Source organism: Girardinichthys multiradiatus, chromosome 9 (assembly GCF_021462225.1).
Source record: "Girardinichthys multiradiatus isolate DD_20200921_A chromosome 9, DD_fGirMul_XY1, whole genome shotgun sequence".
NCBI classification, from domain to species: Eukaryota; Metazoa; Chordata; class Actinopteri; order Cyprinodontiformes; family Goodeidae; genus Girardinichthys; species Girardinichthys multiradiatus.
The window spans coordinates 32917759-32930976 of record NC_061802.1 but is presented as its reverse complement, the minus strand read 5'-3'; the positions used below and the strand labels follow the sequence as shown (position 1 = coordinate 32930976).

The 13218-nt window shown below is 41.3% G+C and overlaps 1 long non-coding RNA gene across 2 annotated transcripts; it reads left to right on the top strand.

The window, feature by feature from the left end:
• Positions 1-4637: 4637 nt before the first annotated feature.
• LOC124874351 lies at positions 4638-7267 on the top strand. Of its 2 annotated transcripts, XR_007039776.1 has the most exons (3): positions 4653-6692; positions 6767-7108; positions 7206-7267. It is a non-coding gene; the product is annotated as an uncharacterized LOC124874351 (long non-coding RNA). The 2 variants fall into 2 exon arrangements; XR_007039777.1 differs by having other exon boundaries at positions 4638-7108.
• The last annotated feature ends 5951 nt before the right edge of the window (positions 7268-13218 follow it).

Genomic DNA, 13218 nt, shown 5'->3' with positions numbered 1-13218 from the left:
AGTTCTTGTTGTGTCAACATTTGATTTAAGGTGGAATCCCATCCTTGCGCTACAGCAGCCTCAGGATGGTGGGGTGGCGAAATGCGTCTGTGATAAACTGAAGCAGAGAGAGATATCCAATATCACACTGCATCAAAAGCCGTGACTATCTGAGTCTCAAACAGGGGGCTTGTAACCAAATTAGATACCTGCAGAGAAATTCAACCCTTCAATCAGTCGCCTACTACCTTAAAAGAACGTCAATGAAATGAAGCCTTCGTTTCAGGGGTGTTGCCAACCTCTGACGACATAAACGTGTCACCGGGCAACAGAGCAGGTAAACAGCCTCCCATGGATACCGGTCCTGTTCCCCGGTAAACAAAAAACTCGGCTGGCAGGGTTCACTCCTCTGTTTAGAAAAAATAATATTCGTGCTGTCAACGCTTCGTGAGCATTCAAAAAACAAACAAATCGCACACAATAAGCATTCAAATATAATACCTATATGATCATATTGGAATATGCATAATTGAATTGGTATCTATCTGTATGGATGGATTGTACTGGATTGCATTGGAATGATTTGATTATATATTTCTGGATATAAATTTAATCCGTGTTATGTGAAGTGCTTTTACATGGCATTTGTTGTGAATTAGTACAACGGAATAAACTGGTTTAAGTAGAAACTTAAAATTTGTGTTAGTGTTTTATAGCAGTCAGGCATAAGATTATGACCTCTGACAGGGGAGAAGGAATAAGACTAACTCCTCATCTTGCTATCTCCTAGAGAGTGCTTTTTATTAGGTAGAAAGTGAACACTGTGTTCTGAAAATTGATGGGTAAGAAGCAGAAAAAAACAAACAGGCAAGCATAAGAATATGAGTAACTTTGACAGAGAAGAAGTTGTCATGGTTCATAAAATCTCCAGAACTTCAGCTCTTGTGGAGTGATCCTCGTCTGCAGAAGTTCCATGGAAAAGTTCCAAATAATTCACATTTTTTAAAACAATATTTTCAAATGAACTGCCGACCTGTCCAGGGTGTACCCCGCCTTCGCCTGTAGACTGCTGGAGATAGGCACCAGCTCCTCGCGCCCTGTACGGAAGAAGTGGGTATAGAAAATGGATGGATGGATGGATATTTTCAAATTAATTAATGAGAAATTGATAGGATTTGAATATGAAACTGCAACTCTTTACATTGTAAACAATGCATAGGTTTAAGAAAATAAGAGCTGGACTGTTTCGACAACTTAGCGTTGAAATAAAGTCAGCCTGTGGTAACATTCCTGTGCAGCTATTACCTTGAAGTATTTTAGACCTGTGATAATCTTGATGATAAAGTCAACATCAAGGACACTAGAAACATGTGCAATGTGTGATAGTAAAAAAAGTACTTGACAGGAACTGTCCCTCCTTGCTGCCTGAGTCTCAGGAGCAGCACAGACTGTCTGTCTGATAACAGCGAGATACGCTCCTCCCCACTTTGCAAGGGACACTGCCCCACCAGCATGTTATCGCATTGCCTAAGAACTGAATCATCCTTTTGTGAATTGTGTGTGTGTGTGTGTGTGTGTGTGTGTGTGAGATAGAGAGAAAGAGACAGAAAATGCAGTCTGTGTTCAAAAGAAGACACTAGCTTTATCTCACAGAGGCTACACAAGCAGACAAAGGTGGCTGTCTTTTCGAAGCCCAGCGGGCGTCTTCTTGCTTTTTATCTGCCTGTATCTCTTTCTTCCTCTCTAGAAGATGCTGACTCAGTGAAATAAAAGTGAAAGGAGTTAGTCCAACTCCCACTTGAAACACAACGCCCTTGTTCGGGTCGAATGCTGCATTTCATAGCTTGTTTTCGATGCTGGTCATGCTGGTTTGCAGGACTCTAGCCCAGACAGAGAGCTAATTTGTCCTGATATTTGTCACTCTTGAAAGTCAGTTTCGTCTTTCAGGCATGACATTGTTTGGCTGTGCTTGTCAGCAGGTTTTGCTCGGGTCATTCAAAACGCTCTGGCCTGGTTAACCCAGATTAGACCTTGTAGTTGAATTGAAAATCAATGTTGTCTGACAAAGGCACAGCTCTCACCGCATATAATTTAAATCTTGGCTTGTCTTGTAGATTTCTCAGCCTTCAGTCAAATATGGGTTCAGTGTTTCTGGTATTTTGAGGAAAAATCGTCTTTCAGTGTGTCATTTGTTTCAATATACATCACCCGGTGCAGTATGTTTTCTCATTCTGTTGCTGCTAATGTGACAAATTAAGGTAAAATACAAAAGTTACTGCTCAGATTTGTCATCATGGAGCCTAAAAGCTAAATGGGGTTGGTCATATGCAGCATGTTGCACCAGGATGCACATGGTCAAGCCTGTGATGAAGGGCACTGGCGCAACCCCCACAAGCCGCCATCTACATGATCATGCATCACACATACTTCTGGGAAGAAGTTTATTGATAGAGGAGGAAGGCAGTGTGGGCGGGTCGTAAACATTTCACACAGAACGTCAAATCTGCTCGGCCCAGGCCGTGTGTGTGTGGGGTTGAGATTGTGTATCTGTCTGCAAGTTTGTACATTTGAGCGCTGTTGTGTGAGTGTGTGGGACATGTGTGGGCGTGCGACTGTGTGTGTGGGTGCTCAGCATTCCTATCCATCAAAGTCAGCTATGGGCCGCCCAGTGCCCCAGGAGAAAAATGAACCGTGCCCGATGCTGCTCAGACCATTGCTGTTGTGTTCCACCATTGTGCCACCATTTCCTCCTGATTCACCCTGAGCAGCTGTGAGTGGGATTGCCACACCTCGCTAACTCACAGCACGGCCACAGGAATCTGACACATACAACAAGGATGCTCACATATCATCCATGCTAGTGCAGACTAGATGATTAGTAGATGGATCATACAAGGTGTGTCCATCTCTGACAGATCATTTAATGATAAACAACTGCACATTTCGCTGATTAAAAAGAGAAAAGATAGAAAAGCACTTTCAGTTGTAAGCGTGAAGAAAAAGGTCTGCAGGATTTCCTTTTGCTCTAAGTAATACACTGATAAAAAATTGTTGTGTTATGCATACAATTACTGTTCTCTGATGGAGAGGAACAGGGTAAAATACATAAAGTAAGGAATATCACGGCCCCGCATAGCCTGACTCAAACACTTCTAATCATGCCTTTAGTCAAATGACATGTGATGACAGGTGGATGGCCCCAGCTGCATATAAATACACCTATCATCGCAGTATACATGTATATACGCCCCATAGAGCAGCCATCAAACCTGAGACAAATGAAGACATTAGTGTGACGTTTTTAATCCAGCAGAAAGAAGAGTGACTGAAACATGTTCGGTGAACTGGCTGCAGGGCAGATATCACTCACAGGGACCTCTCTGAATAGAGCCCCGGATGACCTTGCAGCAATCCCTCATACTGAGCATGCATGTAGCGACAGTGGAGAGGAAAAACTCCCTTTTAACAGGAATAAACCTCCAGCAGAACCAGACTCAATGTGAGCCTGGTTCTGCTGGAGAAAATCTTCATTTTCATTTTTGAGATATTATTTATGGTTTAATAATATTCAGAATCCAGAGGTCGCCCTGGCACACTTTGATGCCTCATTGCAAAAAGTTATGGGATTTGACTGGTGCTCTTCTTCCTTTTTGTCTACTGCTCCCTCTTTTGAAACAACAGAGCGAACAAAAACAAACAAACAAAAACAAACAGCGCAGAGCCTGTAACGGATTCAGCTCATCATTTTGGACAGAGCCTCCAGCGCTATTACATGTATATGATGCACATGTTCAGAGTTGTGATGATGCAACAACATGTATTTTATGTGTATTGGATTCAGATAAATTCCCAAGAGTTTAGTATTGCATTTATTATCGCAATGACTTTTAATCTCTCCATTAAATGAAATCAATTTCTCAGTATCAATTGTTCATTTTTATGCAAATTCTACTGATTATTTTGTACCATTTTAATTGGAATTGTAACTTTTGTCAAGTCAAGGGAGATATCATTCCAGGTAAGCTTTTCTATAGGGATGTCTGGATTCGGTTTTAGGTATCAGGGTCTCCTGTGGTCCACTGTGTTTAATATTGGCAGTGGTACCTGCCAGCCAGCCTGCATTTTGCGCAGCAAACTTTTAGAAACCACAACTAATTTTATGTACACTATGGAACACTATTTTTTGGATCTACTAATCTTGCTTTTCCCTCACAACCTGCAGCATTTTTTCACCTTTTATCAGGACATTCACAGGGAAATAGAGAGATTGTATTGGCTGCTGTGGCTCCAAGTCTTTCTGTGTCATGTGACCTGCTCTCCACACTTTGCTCAGATATCCCCAGTCTTGCACACAGTATTGGTTTTCTAGTGTAACAGGAAGAAACGCAACCACAAAACATCACTGAGCGACCACCATGCTTCACTGTACGATGGTGTTCTTTTCAGTAAATGTTTCAATCTTCCTCCTCCTGACACACCGCTGATCATAAAAGTCCAGTTTTGATTGAGCACTCCACAGAACAGAATCCCACAATATATTTGGTTTTATATATACTTATAGTTATAGAGCAAATTGTAACCGACTTTTCTTGTTCTCTTGGGTGAACAGTAGTGTATATATCTATGGCATGGAGCTCTTCAGCATTTAGTATGTGGCTTTCAGGCCCTTACTTTGTTGTTGGGGCAAGGCAATGATCTCTTTTCTGAACTTTTTGCACAATTCTCTTGACTTGGCCATGGCATGAAACATTACTATCAACAGTCTGGGTATTTGAGGACTTTCATTTAAAGCACACCTGATGCAACTAATACACCTCTTTAATAGTTTCTTTAGGTGTGGCTGTAACTACATCCCCATCCATCCATTGTGTTATGCTTATCTGTGATCGAGTTGCAAGGGATAACAGTTTTAGGAGGGAAACCTAGAAGCTCATTTTAGCCACTTATATCCAGGATCTATCAGTTGTGAAATTAATGTTGTGACCAGGCGAGAGTCTGACAGTAGATGAAGAGTTTGGGCTTCTTCTTTACCACCACGGACCAGAACAGCATATTCTGCAGATGAGGCCCCAATTCCCAATTTGTTGATCAGTCTGATGCTTCATTATGCCATCATTCATTAACAAGTCACCAAGGTACTTACTGTGAACTCCTCTGCTCAAGGTGGAGACAGATTGCAGATTTGAATGGAGCAATCCACCCTGATTTAAAAATGTGTAGCTTGTAGTGGAGGATAAAAAATTTTGGGGGCAACTGTATTTTGCAACAAACTCCGGATTACATAACCCTAAGATGCCTGATCATAATAGTAGCAAGTAGTAACAAATGTGGTGTGAGAAGAGTTTTACATGCACAAAAGAACATGAGGTACTGTGTTGGGTTTTAAAAAGGTGTCATACGAGCACAGAGTGGAGAGGAGCCAAAAGGCAACGGATTCAGTGCGGATGGGCCCTGTGATCCCACACCTGCAGAAAGGTGCCCTGCCTGAGGTGTAGCCCGCTCACCCTCGAGGCTCACAGCACAGATGATTGATGAGACATATATCTCGGAGCTCCACAGCCTTGTACACTGAAGCAGACACAGCGCCAGGGTGAGTGTCGGAGAAAGAAAGGGAGAAAAACTGTGCAGGAACATGCGGTAACAGTGGACAAGAAAAGAAAGTGTCACTTTTTAGACTATGATTTAGTCACAGTCACAGTTTACAGTATCTACTGAACATCCAGGCCAGGAACATTCTCCACCAGAGCCCCCATTTCCAGAAATGTGAGTCACGACATTTCTTCTAGTAAACTTTTTTTCTTAGAACTTCAAAGGAGATCGACATATCTACTTCAATTCAAAACAGAAAGTTCCTCATGGATATGGAAATGTACAATAAAGTGCACATTTTTCAGTTGCTCCTTACTGAGTGAATAACAGCCAAACCCGACAAGATCTGTAGAGTGAGCAGTTCCCAGGAATGCGCTGGATGCTCTCCAAATGTTTTGCAGTCGACCTCACTGTATTCAGTCTCCACAGATGGTATATTCATCATGCGGTATGGTATGGAGTGTTTATATGTCCCTGCTCTGTTATGAGTAACCAAATATACTGCCTGTATTTTGTTTCTATAAAATACTGAGGACACATTAGTCACTCCTTCCTTAGTCAACACATTCCTAAGTGGAAGGTAAAATGATGAGACACGGCATGTGAGCCAAGTGACTAATGAGAATGCCGTTCCTCATATTTTGGCTTGGGTTTCTGCAGGATTCTAAGTATGCTCTGACTATACAGTTTTTTCACTGGTTCTGGTTAAAATTAAAAAGAAAGCGATATTTATTTGTCTGTCATAAAAAAACAATTAGAGGATGATTCACTTGCCATGAGGCGAGGAACACATTCTTAGAAATACAGCGCCTTGCTAAAGTATTCATTCCGTTTCAACATCTTTTTACACTACAAATTCAAACTGAAATGAATTATACTGGGATTGTAAAATAGCGATAAAGTAGAGCGTAACTGTGACATGAAGGAAAAATAATACATGGTGTCAGGGTTTTGGGTTGTGTTTTGTGCATATTGTGCTTGCAACATTGTGTTCAGTTTCCCAGATGGTGCTGGAGTTCTCAGGTGCGCTGGGGGACAGGTGCGTCTTATTCTGCTGATTGCATGGAGGAGTATTTAAGCAGGAGGCTGCCAGCACTTCGACGCGAGAGTGTTTGCCTACAGTGGTAACGAACTCAGCCACGTCTAGTCTAAGCGTCGTTTTCATGCTCTAAGTAACTTTGTGTATGCTCCTTCGCAGGCTGAAACCCTGATTCTTGGATTTACCTCGCTGAACACAGACGTCAGTCTCAGAACTTCTGTGGGTTAAGACGTCCTACGTTTTTGAGGACTTCGTTTTATGAACTACTGACTTCAACTGGATTTCGCTCTGGCTGGCAGCCTTCCTGATTCCTCCGTTTCTTGGATCAAGACATTGAGCGTGCCCTGTCCACCCTCCAACATAAGCATCTGCATCTTGGATAACTACATGGTTTTTCCAGTCTCCCTCAAACAGCACCAGAGGAAACATCAGAATGAACTCTGCTCCGTAAACCAAAACCCCGAATCCCTCAACCCCCGGTGACCTGACTGCATCTTCTTAGTAAGCCGTTCACTTATTCAACTTAGTTATTTATCGTTAGTTCTGCCTCATTTTAGTTCCTTATCTCACCAGTTCTCTTCCCCTTCCTTCCATACAGTTGGAGATTCACCCATTCATGTTCCTGATTACTTGTTGTACAATAAAACATTATTTTACTGATTTTCATTCTCCGGAGTGTACTTCTGTATGTGGGTCAGATCAATTCCGAAAACAATGACACATGGTTTAAATCCTTTTTTACAAATAAAGGGAGGTGCGTATTTGTATTCTGCTCTTTGATATTATGCAACTAAATGAAATTCAGTGCGATAAATAGACTTCAGAAGTCACAAAATTATGCTGTTGTGTCCACCTGTGAGTACGTTAATCTGAGTATTAATACAACTGTTTTGTTATGGCCTCAGAAGTTTATTAAAGAAGAATCAAAAAACAGCATCATGAAGACACCGGAACAGAGCACACTGATCACTGACAATGTTTTGGAGATGTTTAAAGCAGTATTAGGTTAAAAAACAATATCCTGGCGCTAACGGAGCATTGTTCAGTCCATCTGAAAATGGAAAGAGTAAGGGAAAAACTGCAAACTAACCAAGACAGACCGGGCTAAGAGCAAATTTTTCAGAAAGGCAGCCAAGTCCCATGGTAACTCTTGGCTGCAGAGATCCAGAGCTGAGGCAGATGAATCTGTTGACAGGTTAGTCGTGCATTTCACACGCTGTATGTTACTTTTATGAAAGAGTGGCCTGAAGAAAGCAATTGTTGAAAGCAAGCTATAAAAAGTCAGTTTTAGCAATTGTTACAGTTTGCTACAAGTGCTAGGGTATACCATTAAACAAGTAGACTAAGGTGATCTGGCAAGATGAGTCCAGCAATGCACATTACGTTAAATACATCATCCCACCCATGAAATATGGTGTTGATTGCAACATGTAGTGGGAATGCTTTTCTTAAGCAGGCACAAGGAAGCTGATCAGAGTTGAAGGCTAAATGGACTGAGGTAAATACAGGATAAGAAGAGAGTCAGAGGCGGCTAAAGACTAGAGACTGGGGAGGAGGGTCACCTTTTAACAGCACACTAAACATACAATGTAATGAGCTACAGTGCAATGGTTTAGATGGTTTGTGGTTGTCATGTGAACTAATATGAAAAAAGTTAAAGGGGAATAAATACACTATGTTGCACTATAAGTCCAACATTCAGGAGGCAGGTTTATATTCAGACAGAAGATTCTGTTCGATTCTTTTGCTTTTATCCCCTGCTAAGTTTCCCCCTGAATTTTACTTATTTTCTATGAAAATAATTGTCCTACAGGAGTGTAGCAGTCATCTTTGGATATTCATCTTTCACATGTATCCTGTGAAAATATGACTGCCATGACTTGGCCTATCACGCTTGTAACACAATACTTCACACTGCTCTGCATATTCTGTGCTTGTGCAGCGAGACATTTGTCCTGTTCACAGGCTTTGTGTCGTGATTAGAAGCGGCCCCAAAGCCCTGATCTGGGCCTGCAAACCTCTCACTGCACAGCCTATTCCGAGTGGTGTAACTACAGCAACCCCCGCAAAATCGACCTGATAATTGCTGCTTTTTACAGAGCCAGTCTGCTCTCACTAAAAAGGCCCACAATAGGACAGCCGAGAACTGGACCAAATGTGTTAAATGAGCTAATGAAATCCACCCACAGGACACAAGCCGTCCACGATAAGAACCTTTTTAGCTGTGAAACCCGACCAAGTTGGGAGGGTTTTAGCACTGCATGTTTGTTTATTTGTCTGTTTGGCAGCCCACAGCTCGGCGCTGGAAGGAATCATGGTCCGACAAAGGTTAGGTGTCAGCGTAGAGAGGAGAAAATAGAATGATGCAGAATAAAGCAGAGAGATAGACTGGAGAGAACAGGGAGGAGGAGGAGGAAGAAGAGAAGAGAAGAAAGAGACTCAGGGCAGGAAATGTGGGTGGCTGGGTAGGTGGTTTTGGCAAAACGTAATGGACTTCTGCATATTTCTTCTGGTGAAACAAAGTTATGCCCATTCACTAACCAGTATTAATTGTAAATGTTGTGCACTTCGAGGTCAATGTGTAATGAGGGAGACACCAAATCAGCTCAAAATCTCAGTTTTAAGTGCACTAATACTCCCAGAAGTTAAGCACTGAAAAACAACTGATAGGAGATAATAGCTATGAATGTATGTGTGTTTGTGTGTATTTGTGTGGGTTTGTGTGTGTGTGTACAGTACACACTGGTGATGAATACCAGAAGAAGGCATTTCCTTTGTTAGTGTAAGCAAGTTCAGAACTTGCCAAATCGCCCTGCTCTCCACCCACACAGTTGAAAACTTCCACACACTCCCACACACTCTCTCCCGAATCCTAGCCCACTAATCCTACTCCGTCCCAGGCTTAGGGGTAGCCAAAGCTGCAGGCTAATTCAATCTTGGCTGGTGCTCCTCTGCTCTGTGCGTCTCCTGTTGTCTTTCTGTTCTCCACCCTTGCACTCACATTCTTTCTAATTAGTTCTTTCTCTTCTGCTTCAGTAACCCACTTATTTGTGCAAAAGGTCTCTTTAAGTTTCCATTTTGCTTTCCTTATTTACCCCCACTGTTTTTCCCAGGCCTTACCCCTGTAGCAGGCTTTTACTCTGCAGCTGACACAGAGTAATTTAAAAACGGATTGCGAAGGTCACTGCAGGTCACATGATCGAGGCGGTAGGTCATGCTGGGTTGATCTCATCCATGACGTCAGCCCAGAGGAGTGTGCAGCAGCCATCCCCCCCATCACATTCCAAAAATAGTCCTCCGTCCCCACTGACGTCATCCATTCCTGTTTCCTTCTGGCTCCGCCACCCCTTTCCCCTCTTATCTTTATGTGTCTCTCCCTCTCTACCTCTCTACTACCCCCAAACTTTCCAACCCTCTATCCCACCCCCCACTTCTCATACGCTTTCACTGCCCATTAGTCTGCCTCCCATTGGCTACACTCTCTGTGCGTCTCTTACGATAACAGCAGTAATTCCATAAAAGACAATTCACTGGACTTTGGGTCTTTTGCAGAGAGAGCTATTTTCATAACAGTGTAAATGAGGGAAACCTTTCAGGGTTCCCTCCTGAAAAATGTTGACAGTTTCATAGAAGTGAACATAGCCCTCTGCTACCTGCCACTTTTCCACTACTTTAAAAAAGTCTAGTTTCATTGTTGAACTCAATAAAATGCCACAGAATTTTGAACTGAGAATGCCACCAATGACGTGGAGTTAAATATTTACTGTGTTTGGGTGGACAACAGGGAAGCCAAAGTGAGTCACAGTGGAAAGGCTACACTGACCTGTGCATCTGTACAACTAATGATCAAAGACAAGGCTTCACTTTAATCTAATGCATGACAAAAGCAGCATTTCCTGTGCTGTTACAACCAGAATGCCCACCTAGTGTATCCTAGGCTAAAATTGTTTAAAAGAAATCCAGTTAAAACCAGCAATATAATTTATAGCTATTCACTGCTTTAACACACACAACACATGGACACATTGGTTATTAGCTCTATTTACCAATAGTACCTTGCCAAAATAGAATATGACACAACTGCAAAGCTACTACTATATGACTGTCTGTTTAAGCTGACAGGCTGGGCAAAGAAAGCAGGAAGGGAGCCCGGAGGCCTATGGTAACTCTGGAAGAGATGCAAAGATCCACAGTTCAGGCGGGAGAATCTTTTGACAGGATTACTGTCAGTCCTGCTCTCCACAAATCTTGCCTCTATGAAAGAGTGTCAAGAAGAAAGCCACACCAAGTATTTTTTAAATTTGTCACAACGCATGGAGAAAACACTGCAAAAAGGAGGTTTTGGTCAGTGCTCCGGAGAATGCTCTGATAAGATGAGACCGAAATGAGACGTTCTTGGAATATTTCATTTGCAGTGGAAAAACCGAACAAACCTCTGAACACACTCTCTAGACCACAAAATATGGCGAGGGCAGCAATCTGCTCTGGAGACACGTTTTCAGCAGGGACAGCAAAATTGAAAGTAAACAGGAAGATTTCTGGAGCTAAACAAAGGGCAACTGGAAGAAAACCTTCCAGACTTGAGACATACAACCAGAGCTATAATAGAATGGTTTAGATCAAATCATTGCACATGCTAGAATAGCCTAGTAAAAGTCCAAACCGAAATCCAACTTTGAGGAGTGTCCTAACGTCAAAGTTGTTGTTTAAAAATGCTATTCAGCCGATCTGCCTTGGCTTAAGTTATTTGGCAAAGAATAAGCAAAAGTGTTAGTCCAGCTGGGGTTTTCAATTTTTATTCGCAACTTTTTTTAAAACAGTGTAACACCTATTCCTTCCTCTTTATAAGATTGTGCGCTACCTCTTCTTAGTTTAGCAAATGAAATCCCAATGATATACATTGAAGTCTGTGGTTATAAAATGCTAAACTATGGAAAAGTATATATACTTCTGCAAGGCATTGTTGTTGTTTTTTTAATAAATTGTTGTGTATATATTCAGTCTTATACAAAAAATCTTACATTGCTTTGTTGTAAAAGGACATTCTAAAATTTTAAAAGACTTGCAAAAAACATTTTCCTTATTGTTTTTTTTTATATAACTGTGTACATTTCCTGTTGTCTTTTATGCGTTTTCACAAATGGGGTTAAAAATAATGTAATCATTTTTTTGCATGCCTTTTAGCAACAAAGTTGTCAGCACAAATTTTGGTTAAGCTTTTCTGTGTGGAGTTTTTCACATTCTCTTTCTGATGTGAGGGTTTCTGATGTGTACTCTGATTTTATAGTCCAAACCCATGCATGCTAGGTTAACTCCAACTTAGATGATAGATAGTGTATTAAATGTGGGCAAAAATCCTGCTTTAATTATGATTGCGTCTGTATGATTTGTTGGGTTTTGCTCATCAGCTCGTGTGTGTTTAAACACACTTGGGCTCCATTAACATGCCTGGAGTAAATGTTTAACCACTAACCTCACTTTCTCCAACCAGACTTAGGACTTCTCTATGTTTAGCCATGTCTACTCTTTCCTCTCAACATTACTTGATATAGCCATGGATCCAAAAATGAGTTCACAGTTAATTAGTCAGTTGTGTCTATTTAAGCCGTACCAGATGACGTGTCTGGTGTTGACTGCTTGTAAAGGATGTGTTTATCAGGCCTCCACTGGTGTTTGTCACACAATAGCAAGAACGTGGATGAGAAATTTATATAATCAGACACATTGCATTGTGGGCTGGCTGTGATGTGCCAAGTTCAGTGGCAGTTTAAAGGGTAAATTGAGACTACAAATGGGGGCGGAGGCTGAAATTCACTGGTACACAGTGTGTTATAAGCCAAATGTGCAGCAATATTACAGGCAGGTCAGGTTAATTTGGGCTTTTGTTCTCCGTGGGTGTAAAATTTCTGGTAGTCAACACAGTTTATGAACAACACTGTGGGATGTTTCTGCTTGAAATGCTCAGCATTTAAATCAAAGTTGGGAATAATGCACTTCAATTTTGTGTAGGTAATGAATGTTTTTATGATCTTTTGTTTGACAAGATCATGACTTTGACCTCTGACTGTTCACGTTTCCTCAGCTGTTTGCCACTGAGAGAACAAATATTTACCCTGTTAGTTTGTTCCAACTTTCTCATTGTAAACTTATATAAAGATGGAAGCAAAAATCAGTATTACACTAGTAATAAATTCATAATTTACTCTACAGTCAAAAACAGATGTATATCGACATAAAATGCAGCTTGTTTAATATAAAGAAATGTCGTTTATTAGTGGATATGTAACTTAATTAATTTAAAATAAATATTTTTTCTGGGACATTGACTCACTGGTCACTTTATTTGGTACACCTGTCCAATTGCTTGTTAACACACATAGCGAATCAACCAATTGTATGGCAATAACTCAAAGTATTTAGCCTTCTAAACATGCTGATGCCTTGATGAAGCTCAAACCAAGCGGCAGTGTGAAGAATAAAGGGGGTTTAAGTGACTATGAATGTGGCATGGCTGTTGGTGCCAGACGGGCTGGTCGGAGTATTTCAGAAACTAGTGATCAACTAGAATATTGAGACATGATCATCTCTTTCTAGCTTGCAGAGAATGGTCC